The following is a 12,140-nucleotide window of genomic DNA, read 5'->3' on the forward strand; positions in this document are numbered from 1 at the left end:
GAGGAATATATACCGGGGTGCTTGTACCGGCACGTTCCTTGTGCATGTCGTCCGCTCGTAATTATACTACATTTTGTATAAAGTCACAAAGTGGTGTTACCTACGGTCACTTGTTTGAATTGTGGGAAATCAAACTGTCCTCATGGGGAAATAAGGCTTATGTTTTTTCGTTAGCACTAGAGAACCACGGAAATTATGAAACAAAAAAGGAAAGTTATGTTTACACTTACAGGCTCAAAACGTCAGACACTTCAAGATTGACAAACTTTACTTTCACACCCCTCTCCGCCCCTCAGCCATCCCTCACAGTTCCTAACCCACCCCTCTCCGCCCCTCAGCAATCCCTCACAGTTCCTAACCCACCCCTCTCCGCCCCTCAGCCATCCCTCACAGTTCCTAACCCACCCCTCTCCGCCCCTCAGCCATCCCTCACAGTTCCTAGCCCACTCATGTCCGTCCCTAACCCACCCCTCTCCGTCCCTAACACACGCCTACCGGTCCCGCCTAACCCATCCATACACATCACACAGGACAACACAACACAGCGCACACACTTACAACTCAACGCACAGGACAACACAAATCAATACGACACTTCTTCAACAACTCTCGACAGTACAGGCATCATAGCGCGAGACGCCCTGCAATTGATATACAGCGACAAAGAACTTCAGACCATCCTTCAGGACAAAGAAATCTTCACATCCACACCTAGGCGCACAGAACATACTGACAGCATATCACTACATAACAAGGTCGAGAGACTTGCCGCAGAAGTCGAGGAGACAAAAAAGTTGGTCGCAGACCAAAACGGACTTCTGCGGCAGATCTTGGCCACCACGCAGGCTTTTAACAGACATAACACTGGCCCGAACAACACCTCCAGCCTTCCTAGCTCCACGCCACCCCGCAGCTCACTTTCCGGTGATGCCGACAGCGATGCTGTCGGCGGATCCATCTCTAGCTCTGTGCTCTCTAACATAAGTAACACTAGTACTGTTCATCTCTCTAACATAAGTAACACTGTTGCCACGTCGCAGTCGGCTTCCGCTCCGGACGATAGCACGGGCCTGCTGACCGAGGACAGGGTGATGGAGGTGATGGGAGGTTCCGCCTCCATCACGGACATGGCCATCGGGTTGGCCAGGGTGGTATTCTCAGAGGAAACCCTGGCCATGAGCAACTGCTCTGGGAAGTCGCAAAGACCTAGAGATGGCCAGGAACCGGAGCTGAAGAAGCAGCTCAACCCCGCCCTTCTGACAGTAATCAAGCATCACGTTTTCAACCACTTCCCAACTGCGGAGACTCAGAAGAAGAAGACGTGGCGATCGTGTGAGAAAGCTATCGATAGTTGTGGTCGAGGGATAAAACAGCAGATGATAAAGAAAAATATGTGGCCTCCATCGTGCAACAAAGAAAACTAGGTCCTACATGTAACACTTCTCTCTAGCGTGTACAGCTTTACAAGTTTTATAGTACTTCAGATTTGCTTGCTAAATTACTACTGTTTCTGAAGACTCTGAGAATGTTTTTGCAAAAGCGATTATGGGTGGATTCAATCGGAGATAAGTCGTTCAGTTCATGAGCTAGCAAAGAAACTTTCACTGATGAACGAGTTGGACATTTGAAGCTGTGTATGGCTTTGCACGCTTTCTTTGACAATTATTTTTGGCTAATGAAAAGCTACCTGATGATGTTATAGTGATTGTACCAAGGTAGCCATATGAACATACGATGTCCAGTTTGTTTTGTGAATAATCGACCTGGTTTGTTGAAGATGATAATTTTTGTTTTCTTTATGTTAACTTGGAGCTTCAATTTAATGCAAAATGCGTTTAGTCTATCGAGAGAGCATTGTACATTGTAGTCCCTTATCAGACCCAGACAATAAAACAACATTTTATTGTAGAAGCATTTGCACTTTTTTGCAGACATGAACTATCGCAAACCTGTAAAAAAAAGTTGGCTAGTCTTTATAGAAATCTTAATAGAAATTGAATGGTGTCAAACGTTTCTTGTTTTGGGTAAATTCGCTACTTCCCACAATCACAAAGTAATAGAGAATGCATTATAACCTAATAGGGTTGATTAGTTCAAAGTATCGCTACTAAAGTAAACGTGGTACCGTTGCCTACTCTCCAAGCAGAGGTTGGTGGGAAGAGGGGAGTGAGCGCGGGAAACACAAGCATCGTTCAAACCAAGGCGGTTGAAAAAGAACCTCCTTGTTCAAACCTTTCCGCCATTCACTGTCACGGACTGCGATGCTACGCCACTACGTTCCCTTTGAATACAGTCCCAGATAAATTTCCAGAAATACAGAAGGCACCGCAATCGACGAAGGGCTGTTGAAGTGACATGGGCCGTATGGAATGGAGTCGCAACTTATCGAAAAATGTTCCTCCAGTAGATCACTAGATGAACCGCGACATTAATCCGCGTAAATATCAGCAAGAAAATTCTCCAGAAAAGACAGAAAACTCCAACTTCTGACTTGTGGGAAAAAACGCGAGGCCAAGCTTTGACCAAGCCAAATATTACCCCCTCAGCGCTGATCAAAGGGCGCCGCCAGGGCGCCGCTGTCCATCAACTACATTAGCAACCGCCTTAGCCATAGCAACCGTCTCCCAGATTGTCGCTGGCCGGGCCGCGAGCTGGGTTGGTTGGACACGAACATGAGAACGTTTTTTTTGTTTACACGTGTAAACAAAAACCTTGCTGAACCTGAATGCTGTCAAATTTACCCCTGATGTATGGATTCTGTTCTTAAAATATGCCCGGTCCCAGAAGATACAGTGTCGGGTTAGTTCAGTGCTTTGGGAAAATGCGCCGGTCTCGCAAACCGGAAGTTCAAACTCAGACTGTAACTTTGGAAAATTTTCCCACTAAGACTAACGTTACTTGAATAAAAATCAGGCCAAAGTTGCTGTGTATCGAGAAATCAGTCATCGAACCTTTTAATTCTTACCCAGCTATTCAAAGATGAACTTACAAAATGCGTCATGCCCCGGTGTTTTTCCCGCGAAATACATCGTAAATGCTAACATTGCGGGCCTCGGTGCACGGTGGGTTTACGTGTAAACAGACGTATAAAATCTCCTTTGTGTAAAGTATTAGACATAAGTAGTAACTGCTAACTAGACTAACATGAATGCAAGCGATAATCACCTTCTAGAATACAATTTTGCAAAGGCTACTTTCATAAAGTTATCATGTAAAGACCTAACAAAATTACATAAGTTCGAGTCCCGGTATTTTCCTGTGTAATACGGCGTTAAAGTCAACAGAAAACAGACCCGTGTTTGGCTGCTCCAAGGACGCACGGCGGGATTCACATCGCTCAGTAATATGCAAATATGTTGGCGGGAGTTCACTTTAATAAAATGGGAAAACAGTGCTTTTAACTTAGAAAAATATGTTTCTCCAGAACACAAACGACTTATTTTGCATTTTAAAACACTGAAATATATTATTTAGATACGTAAAGTTGTAACCCAACCATGTTAATTATCAAAACAGTTGCCAAGTTGTGACAAAATAAAAAAAGTCTCCCCTAATGCATGTAGTGGTACAGTACAACTTAGCGGCGCCCCCTCCTTTCTTGAGGCTTCAAAGACAGGGACAGGGCAGGCCTGGCTATTACATTTAGCATCCTTACCCATGTATATCAGAAGGTGTGGACGATATATCCCGAAAGGTCCCTCAATAAATTGCATTTTTTACGGAGTTAAATTGAATTAGAGCAAGTAAATTTTGGATAAAGGACAATTCTATTTTCTTTTCAACAAAGCCATGCTTGTGAAGGCTTAGAACTCAAAGATTTTAATTGTTCCAAGAGTGGCTCCGTTTACACAACAAACCAGAAATAGAGGGGTGGCTACAGTTTCTGATATGGAACAGCCGGCAAGTGGCACGTGCTAGCCTGCTGATTTGATCGTGGGGATGGGGCGGGGCCTTGGTTTTCGCGCCGGCTGACGCGGGCGAGTTCAGTCAACCCGTGGGCGTAAAGCTTTGTTTTCTTCAGGCAGGTTCTGCAACCATTCCATCGGCGCTGGCATAAATTGTTGCTCGTTTTTTTGCCGGGCACCGAAACAAAACTCCCGCTGAATTTAAATAAAAAGAACACTGGAACATTTCATAAGGACCTAGCAACGCAATCCTGTTAGCCTTTAGGAAACCAAGGAATGTTCCTGCCACAACGTAACACAAGCAGGAAGCTTGCCGTCTGGTGATATCTCGCAGCGGGGACTCCAACCCAGACGTCAATCAATTTGACCAGATTTGCGTAAACGCGTCTGGCGGTAGCGGAAGATTTTTAATTAGGTGACCACACGCGATTACAGCTAATTAGTGCACGCGATTTGCACGAGATTAAATCGCGTTCTACCCGACTTTTAACCGCGATGCAATCGTGATCAAATCGAGAGTTGCACGACTTTTAATCGCGATGTAATCGCGATTAAAACGTGTGTAAAACGCGGTGGACCGGACCATAAACGTGGTCGGTACTGTACATGTAGTATAAAGTGTAATCATGTTTTGACTTGTGTGAAGCAGCAGGAGCCAGACTGTCCCAATTTTTCATGTAGAGGGTGGGTGGGTGTGCTGATTTGTGATGGGGGATTATTTCTTCATAGTCCTCCCCAGAGAATGGAATAACGGAGGCCCTCCACTATACTCCTCGCCCAGCTCCACTATACTACTTCTGAAATTTTGTGTGTTTCTTCCCTATTTTCTTGGTTAGCTTTGGTAAAATTAATGAAAATTCACAGATTTCTGTGCCAAGCGGCATCACTTTCCCAGTCAGCATTGTAGTATTTGACACCGTCTGTCATTACAAAATGAACCCATTTTCATGAAAGCACAGCGCGTTGGTTTGGGTTATTTTTGCCAGCCCCTCCACTATACTAAAAAATTATGGGGAGAACCCTGTTCTTCATCTATGAAGGGGACAAACCAAGGTTGAATGTTTGGCTGGGGGCTGGCGTCTGACAAAAATTGGTCACTAGACTATGTGATATAGTTCTAATGTAACTTCTTGTACAGTCATTGACCAAAGATAGTAGATGTTATCTGAAATACAGTAGAACTTCTAGAAGTGAGTTAATTGCACAGCGGATTAACGCACACTTCTGTTAGCTGCAAGGAATTTCCGGATCCAAATCCCAAACCGGTGTGGTCCAGCAAGATAACTTCGCATTATTGCACCAGCCGGATAATTACACGAAAGTCACAGGCAAATAGGTCACTTCTACTGTATCTGTCTCTATACAGAGTTTCTCCTCTTGGCTAGATCCACCAAATCCAACTCAGGTAACATCAATTTATTTCCTTGGCTCTTGGTGAATATGTCTTACTACATGTACATCATGTAGATTTGCTAGCTTTCTGACATTGATTTCAAATTATGCAAATAGGTAAGGGAAAAGTGGTGTTCCAGTTACAAAATTTCAGGTTGCACATTGACTGAGCTACCTGGGTTTAAATTCAAGTTGCGCCAAGCAATGTAGTTGAGTTTCTATGGAAGTGGGTATTTCGAGGACAGGGTATATCTATATCTTTGCTCAATCCTGATGAAGGTGATGTTTTGTTTTCATCATCATCATTATCAGTCCCCGGAGCTTTGTGTTTGTTTTGTGCATGTATAATTAACTATAAAGCCCCCCTCCCCGCCCTTCAGTTGCTGGATTATCCCCTAATGGATTTAGACATCCAGCTCAGACTGATCTCAGCTGATTAGAAATATTTGCCAGCTGACCTATTTAGCCCGTTACCCTGGAGACCAGCAGAGACTGCCAGCCATAAAGAACATTGCATTCTTACCAAAAAGGAAAGAAAATATGTATCCTTTTGTCTGCAACGATTATGACAATCTCTAACGAGTTGATGTGAACCACCTGCCAGGTTACATGTTAGGTCTTGCTCTTTGACTGTCGCCAGCTCTCAATTTTTCTTTTTCCGTCCCACTCACTGTGATTGTTTGGAAGCCCATGTTGTTGATTTACGTTGTTAAATCTGTGAATTTATAGCCTGGTATCCAGTCGTATCATAGCTATTGAGTCTCTTCTGTCCTCATGAAAAGTGAGTCCGACTCCTCTCCACAAATTCGTATTCGAGCTATAATATGGCTAGATACCAGGCTAGTCAATTTAAACTTATGAAAATACATTTACATTATCAGTTTCTTGTCATAAAGTTTAGATTTTCGGGATGCATGGACAGGGTGAAATCTTGCCAACAAGAAAATTTCTGTCCAGGAATCTAGAGATGGGTCTTGGAGACAGTACTGTTCTCTTTACGGTTGATAGATTTCATCTTGGAATGTTTGGTTGTGTTTCTGACAACAGTTCTGAAAAATGATGTTTATCTGATAAAGAACCAGCATCTACAGGTATTAGTGAACAAATTTTCAGGTGATTTGGTATATTTTGTTTAGTAATGGGGATTACTAAGATGAATATTTATCAAGTATAGGGCTGGGTACCGGTGTGACAGCGTTCTCGCCCCCCCGGCGATCTCGCCCCCCTTTAGCGTTTTCGCCCCCCCCCCCCAAGAGCAGCTGGCTACTACATATTACAGGTGCGCTACCTGGTACTATACTGCACCTGGGGAGTAACGTATATGGTGTGTTACCTGGTACCTATATGGCACCTTATTACCGTACCGTAAGATGTCACACCTCGAAAGTCGATACTATATTGTTCGGTGCAAACATGACATTGAAATGAAAAAGACAATTTTTGCAGCTGAGGTGGAATAAAAAACAGTGCTACTGCGAACGTATAAATCAACACCGTCTATGGTACGGAATACGTCAGCTATATGTTTTCAATTTGTCACAGTGTTTTCTTTCTTGTGCTGGAAACATTTCCAAAGCACTAACAAAAAAACACACGTGAATGATAGTTTCTCATTATAAACACTATCTACGCGCAAGTTGATATAGCTGTTGCTAAATGCTACACAAACACTGGTAAAGTACCTGTCTTAAGAAACACGGGTAAATGCATCAGTTCCTAAATACTAGAAAAAACAGTCATGTTGGAGGTGAAGATATCCCTTGGCCAGGTGCATATACCAAAATGTGCGTTATTCTAATTAATGCCTAATATTTGCATAATTAATAAAGACATTACATAGTTCTTTTGTGGTCACTTCATGGTAGAGACTTCATATTGGAGATATATAGGTTGCTTGAGGACAGGTGAATACAATGAAATAAATCTTATGTCAAGACTCAGGTATATGCAATAATGGGAATTCAAGGGACCAAACCCTCCTTGTCTGAAACAAGTTCAACTATCTTATTACCATGTAATTACGTTAATATTGATACTATGAATGGAGTTATGCATCAAACTCGTGTACTTATATCATTCTGAAACTACATTTTGTGATTTATACCAATCAACTTCTAAAATGTCATGTAAACCCGTTTTTTTTGGGGGGGGGGGCGAAATTGCTAAAGGGGGGCGAGGTAAGGGGGCGAGATCACTAGCCGGGGAGGGCGAGATCGCTAGTGATTTCGCCCCGGGGGGGCGAGATCGCTAGTGATTTCGCCCCCGGGGGGGCGAGATCACGGGGGGGCGAGATCGCTGTCACACCGGTACAGAAAATTCAGGTCCAGGTCCGGTCCAGGTCCAAAGGATCAGGTCCAGGTCCGGACCTGAACCTGGACCTGATGCAGTATGACTTATACCAATGGTCCATTTCAGTACATAGAGATCTGTTTGGTGGAGTATTAGACTCACACTGGCGTTCTAAAATCCTTCAACGATAACTGCACCTGTACGATTGGCTGTAAAACTTGGTAGAATTTACTATAAACTCTACTTTACTTCACTCTTGTTATTTTCTTCCACCTGCAAGCGCCCAAACGTGTGAATGCCTGATAAAATAATATGTTAATCTTCTAATTGGTCCAACATCCGGTCCACCTAATTTTTTCAGGTCCGGTTTTTCTGGACCGGTCCAATATGAAAAACCGGTTTTGTACCGGTACGCTGTACCGATACCCAGCCCTAATCAAGTACCATCCCCCAACTCCAACCCATTTGATTTCTAGGATACGTCCAGAGACCCAATTTCTTTAATGTATTTGCTCTGTGCTGTAGGGTAAATTAATTTTTTTCAAACATCTTTCTTCTTTATATTTTTGTCAGTCATCATAACTCAGAACAGACCTTTCCTCAGTAACAGTCAGACATGATGAAACGTTACACTTGGTAATTCACAAATGTTGTTAGTATTGTTTTGATTAGCAATGACTGATCTAATTTAGATCAAATCTCATTCACCCTAAGTGTTCTTTCACTGCCAGAGACCAATTTGCTGGCTACACAATACAGCCAACCCCACTTGAAAAGCTATTTTGAAGAAACGTGGCTTCATTTCAAAACAGAAAGCTTAGCCAAATGATGCTGCAAGACCATGAATTCATTCAGGCTTTGACTTGGGTTAGAATTGATTTGTCCATCATTTGTACGGAAGTTGTGAAGCGCAAGTCATGCTAGATTTCCTTTTTATATCTCTTACAAAGACTTGAAGGAAGTAGAATTTAGTTCTGGTAGTCTTGTTGTGTTGTTGAGGCTGTAAGATTCTTATATACAACTGTGTCTAGGACACGGTGTTCTAACCCTCTCCTCCTACCACCTTTTACCTCCCCAACCGAAGTCAGGTACCCTTTTGTAGTTTTTTTCTACACCTGGGTAGAGAGAGAACCATCATGTGACAGAAGGGCCTTTCCAAAGGACAGGGTTGGACAAGTCCACTTGTCTGATTGTCCTGGGTAAGTGAAAGTGCTGATCGGGCAAGTGCATGTCCTACCCAACTTGCCAAAATGTCGCTTCAGTCAAATACATTTTTTATGTACTTGCCCAATTATATTTAAGGACAATTGAATTTTAGAAAACATTTTAAACCCTGAAGCACACAACATCTGCCCAGGAATGCCAGGAATCAAACCAGTAACCTCTGACTCTTGACTTGAGTCTACTAGCCTTGCGGCTCGACTTTTCAGCACAACCAAATAAGACACTGTAACATGTGATGATAGTTTCCATGAATGTCTCTTTGCAGACAAAGAAAGGGTTTTGTGCCTCAATCGCAGTGATCTCTTGCATTATTCTACTCCACAAAATCACAACAGTAGACTTCTAACAAACAATGGCCAGTCAGGCAATTTCTATCAGGTCAATAACACAGCTTCCCTATTATTATGAGACCTACAACTTGACCTGACACATTTATAGCATAGTATCAGCTGTATGTAAAGTAGACGGTATGTAAAGTAATAGCAGATATACGTTTCAACACTTTCTGTTTGATCGCACTGGGTATCTCTTCTGAAATATCAACATGTATTTTGCGTGCCCCCCTCCCCCTTTGTCTCTGTCCTCTGTTTGGCCCATTGTTGTCTCATGTTTGTCCCAAGGGCATTGACCTTGCTCACAGTTGTGTCAAAGGTCAGAGGTGAAGGTCAAACCTTGCCAGCTGTGCACCCAGAGGGTGTCTGGCGTCATGATGAATGTCATCATTTCTATAGGGAAAAAAACAGATTTTACTTGTTGTTAGAGGAGTGAGTCAGGTTTCATATCTGTACAGTTTAAATTTACTTGCTATTGCAACCATGGTAATTTGGTATTGGACAATGTGAACAAAGCTTCTTCAAACTTACAATTTTTAGATCACTTGAATCAATCATATTTTTGTGATTTCAAATTCTACGTTTTTTGTTCCAGAATTTTTTTTTTAATAAGAGACAACATTTAGCCCTGTTAGTCCAAATTGAATATCAATGACTTGTCTGTCCATTACCAGTTAATGCTGTAGGTGTTGTGCATTGCTGTGAAGAGTTGCTCTTGAGTCCACACATTTGGCAATTGTTGCACAGCTCAGAACATGCTGTACTATCCAAATGACACGCTGAAAGTGAAAATGCTGTGCTCAGTCTTGCTGGTCAGTGTTGTACATACACAGTGTAACATTAAATCAGTCTTCAGGAAGGAACATGCTCAGAAATGCATAGAATTTCCCCAAGACTCACACTCATGGATTACAAACTACTGCCTCTGAATGCAGAACAGGCCATTCCGTCTGATAGGTGTGCTCCATATTGTACATCTTCAGGCAGGTATGAAATTGAGTTTTTGACCTTTTCTCCGTCGCTGGAGCCTACTGTCTGCTGACCTGGAACTCACTGCAATCATTCTGACTAGGAGATCGGAACCATCTTCTCATGACCGTCCTTTATCCTTGAGTTGTCTGTTATGTAATTGGAAATACAGTCAAACCTGCCCCAAAAGACTATTCTGATGGAATGATAAGATATGATAAGTACATGTATGTGTTCTGAGACAGAGGTCAAGGAGGAAAAACTTGCATCTGACACTTATCACTTCCTGAAACTGTATGTATCAAGGTACAGGCTTTCCCCATCTGTTTTCAGATTGATATTCATATTCAGCATTATTTCTAAAAACCCAACAACCAACAAAATTAAATTACTGTGGCCTACAACTACGAAGATATTGTACTAGGTAAATATTTGCTCAGACTGGTATCCTGCAATTCATGTTTTATGCATGTGTAATGTTAAGCCGAGTTGAGCAATCATATTTACTTGTAGTTTTCAGGGATGACCTACATATTTTCCTGTTCATTTATGTATATGGGTCAACTTTGATTGGATATGGGCATATAGATGATATCTTGAGTGATATTGCTTTTATATGATGTGTAACAGTGTAGCATTATATAGATATATAGATAGCAGTAAGTTAATTTTGTATATATAGTATACACATGTATGCAGGACTAGATTATGACATAGTTTTCTCTGCATACCTTTACTGTTGTAGGTAAGATTGCCTGTACCGGACAAATTTTCCCTTCGCAGTTCTTCGCAGCAAAATATCTCAAAGGAGCAACCATGAAGAAACCATTTCATGTCCTAATTTGACATGTCACAGGTGGTAACAATTAATATTCCGTGAACAAAGACCCTCAATACATAGATTACAAATGTACACTCATAGCTAGCGTACATGGACCAGCACAGGTTAGGTACAGTTCAGTTCAGTTCACCTTTATTTATACTGGTATTAGCCCTATCGGCCAACATGTAGGTCGTTCTTCCTAGAGGACCAGTTGAGGGGAGGTGTCACGGGAGAAAATAAATACAGGTAGACTCAGAAATGCATTACATGTGTAGCAAAAATTCTACCTGCGCTAACATTTTGCATGCATGTGGTATTTCAAACTCATATCATGATATATCAGTCCCACAGATGATAATGTGAGTAGATATTTACGACTCTTTGTCATACCACCACCGTGAAGGTGACCCACAGTGCAGTATAACCCATATCTGTTCTGGATAGATAAAAAGGGCTTGAAATTCATTTTGGGATAGTTATTCTGGTGCACCTAACCTGAAAATTGAGATACACAGAAAAAGATTGTTATATGTAAAGTAGTTGTAGAATGTCAACAAAACCAAATTACAAAACTCACTGCCTCCCTTCTTAGCTTAGATAAGTTAGATCTGAAATGTTACCATATCGTAAATTTTAGATAAGTGATACAGCAAAGGTTGTATAATTTTCTCTGACATTTTGGCATCATGAGGGTGTTGAATACTATCTTTACATATGCAACTCTACACAAGTATCTAGATACACCCACAGCTAAAAAGGAGGTGCACAGCTCTAACTTTGAATACACATTGGGTGCATAGCTTAATTCAGGCAGTTATGTACCCAGTATTTCTAGCCCTGCTATCCCATATCTGATCAGGACAGGCAGATAGTAATCATGATGTCCCTCTTCCATCATGTCCTGACAAATGAGCGCAGTGCCCTGCCATTTTTTTTTCTAATTGGAGTGTCCAGGGCACTTTTCTTGTTGGGAAGGACAGAAATTCCTACTCATCCGTCCAGATGTGAAATGAAAGTGTTGAAATTGATGAAATGTGCATTTGGAAACTTAGAATGACAGATTTGAAAACAGAAATGAACAATATGGACTGTCGAACACAAAAAAAATAACAAGAATTAGAGCTGGAGTCTGGAGATAGCCATTTGTTTCATTGATTAAGTTTAGACCTTCACATGATACTTTGTTAAACTGTCTACCTTGTTGGT

At 41.9% G+C, this 12,140-nt stretch overlaps 1 protein-coding gene across 2 annotated transcripts in view; it reads left to right on the forward strand.

Moving 5' to 3' along the window:
- The window catches only part of LOC118420419 (tyrosine-protein kinase ABL1-like), an 85,573-nt gene that overhangs the window by 19,089 nt on the left and 54,344 nt on the right, over positions 1–12,140 (forward strand). The gene's annotated exons all lie outside the window — the stretch shown is intronic.

The sequence above is a fragment of the Branchiostoma floridae genome, chromosome 8, assembly GCF_000003815.2.
Source record: "Branchiostoma floridae strain S238N-H82 chromosome 8, Bfl_VNyyK, whole genome shotgun sequence".
In the NCBI taxonomy this organism is placed as follows: Eukaryota; Metazoa; Chordata; class Leptocardii; order Amphioxiformes; family Branchiostomatidae; genus Branchiostoma; species Branchiostoma floridae.